Genomic DNA, 2,804 nt, shown 5'->3' with positions numbered 1-2,804 from the left:
CCCAGGACTCAGGAGGCAGAGGCAGGCAGATGTCTGTGAGTTCAAGGCCAGCCTGGTCTACATAGTGAGTTCCATGACAGCTGGGATTACAGGGAGACCCTGTCTCAAAAAGACCCCCCCCCAAAAAAAGTATTATCCTTACAAGGTTGATAGGGCTTAACTGAGATTATATACCTATTAAAATGTATAGTGGATGTTTATTAACCAGCAGAATTTATAAATTAGCTCTCCTTTAAATGTTGATGGATGAAGAACTCTCCCAATGGAGCATTTAAATGTGAGCCAAGAATAATGAGTAACAATCTTCACATTTTAGAGCTGTTTCAATTATTTTTAGAGTAACAATATAACAAGTGTTGGCCAGGATCCCAACTCATTGCTCAAATATCTATTTAAACTGTAGTATTCTTGGCTATTTTTTTTCTCTATGGAAGGTTGTTGTTGGCAGTATAGCAGGTTCATCTAGCACAAAATTCATAGAGATCTTTGTATTATTTGTATTAGATTATGTGTTCAGAATATTTATGTGAAGTTTCAACAATATATTCCACCTGTTTCAACCATAGTTATGGCATTAAGAATTTCTCTTGGTCCCAACTTCCCTCACCTATTGGGTGTTAACAGAGAACACTAAAGTCCCTATTCATGGCTTCAATGCTAGAGAACCTAAGAGGATAGGAACTTAGATTGATGAACTCGATAGGAGATAATGACAAAGATTTCTTGCAATCAGAGGAAAATCACAATTATTTCTCCATCTGAGCTGGCTTCTTCTATTATCTTTTTCAATGCAAGAATTTCAAAGTTTGGCCTGTTTGCTTTGCTTTACTCTATCACAAACACATGTACTCTCATAAAAATTCCTTTTCTCTTGAAAATTAACATGGAAGGCAGAGTAACAACTCTTTAGTTTTCTGGCGCTGTGAACCACTTAACCAGTTTGGCTCTCAATCTCTCTCTCTCTCTCTCTCTCTCTCTCTCTCTCTCTCTCTCGGTCTCTCTTTCATATACATATATGTATGTGTATATGTGAGCAGTGTATATACTTGTATGCTTGTGTGTGTGTGTGTGTGTGCATGTGCACATGAGTGTGGAGGTTAGAAGTTGACATTGTGTGTCTTCCTCAGTCACTCTCTACCTTACTTTTTAAGAAAGGATCTCTCTCTAAATTTGGAGTTCACTGATTTGGCTAGGCTAGCTAATCAATGCATTCCAGGGGTCTTTCTGTTCATCTCCCTTCCCACTCAGTGCTGGGTTGCACATGTGTCATCTCCCCATGTTTGCCTGGGTATTGGGGATCTGGATTCAGTTCCTCATGTTTGCACAGTAACAGTAGGCACTGTACTGGCTGAACCACCTTCCCAGCTAGAGTTTGGTTTTTGAAGAGATTTTGCTGCAACAGCAATTTGAAATATATGGAATTTTTAAAGACTTCCTTTTTAAGGAGCTTTCTTCCTCTTTTATTTCTTGGGAACTAAAGAAGAGAACAACACAAGATCATACATCCCTTGAGCATTCAAAGCACAGAATGATATAATTCAGCTACAGTGCCTCCTCCTTCTCACTTTAGTAATCTTCCCAGAAAGTAAGAATTATGGGAAAGTTATAGAAAAAGGTCAGGAACATATTAAGATTGAACAGAGCCTTATTAAATTGAGCTGTTTAATAGGTTATAATTTATGAGGAGCAACAGCTTGGACACATTAAATAAAAATACAGAAAAGGGCCAGAGAGATGGCTCAGCAGGTAAAGGAGCTTGCCACCAAGCCTGACTCCTTGAGTTTGATCCTGGACTCACATGGTGAAAGGGTAGAACTATCTTCAGATCTTCCTCTGACTTCCACAAGGCATGCTGTCACCCCTCCTCCTACACACAAAACAGATAAATATTTAAAAAAAAGAAAGAAACCAAAAAACTAAAGAGAACCATTGTTTTAGACTATGTTCCTATACACACCAGGCCAAAAATAAAAATGGAGTCAGACATGGTAACATTCCACCAAGCTTAAACTATTTATCTGACCTAAGAAATCAAGATTAGAGAAAAAGCCAACTTTTCCAAATAGGCTAATTTTAGCGCATATAATATTGACATTCCTTGTGCTTTAATACAAATGAGATCATTTGTTTTAGTGTGCTTCTCTGTTGCTAGGATAAAACACTGATCAAAAGCAAATGCAAAAGAAAGGGTTTATTTGAGCTTACAATTCCCAGGTCACAATCTATCACTGAGAGAAATCAGGGCAAGAACTCAAGGCAGGACCCTGGGGGCAGGAGAAGAGACTGTAGAGGGACGCTGCTTACTGGCTTGCTTTCCCCTGGATTATTCACATACCTTTTATATACAGTCCAGGCCCACCTGTCTAGGGATGGTACTGCCCACAGTGGGTTTGGACCTCCTATATCAATTAACAATTAAGAAAATACCTCACAGACATGACCGATATTAGAACCCACTTCTTTGGCTTTCCAAAGCAGGCAGAAGATCAGCAGCTCTCCAGAAACCCTCCAGGCCTTCAGCACCAGATTGGGACTACTGGGATACCCAGCCTCATAGACTGAGCAACCACTGATTCTTAGCCTGTCTTGTGTGGGATAGCCATTGTTGGACTACCTGGACTATAGCATGTAAGACACTCTAATAAGTACTCTTTTAATACATAACATATTCATATGAATAATATATATATTCTATCAGTTCTTTTCCTTTAGTGAACCCTGACTAACACAGCATGGTTCTTGAGCATGAACTTTGTAGATGACAACATCATGCTGCAATGTCAAAAGGTCACACACCTCTGAAA

This window comes from Nannospalax galili, unplaced genomic scaffold (genome assembly GCF_000622305.1).
Source record: "Nannospalax galili isolate Female #2095 unplaced genomic scaffold, S.galili_v1.0 scaffold843, whole genome shotgun sequence".
NCBI classification, from domain to species: Eukaryota; Metazoa; Chordata; class Mammalia; order Rodentia; family Spalacidae; genus Nannospalax; species Nannospalax galili.
Note: the sequence above shows the minus strand (reverse complement) of the source record.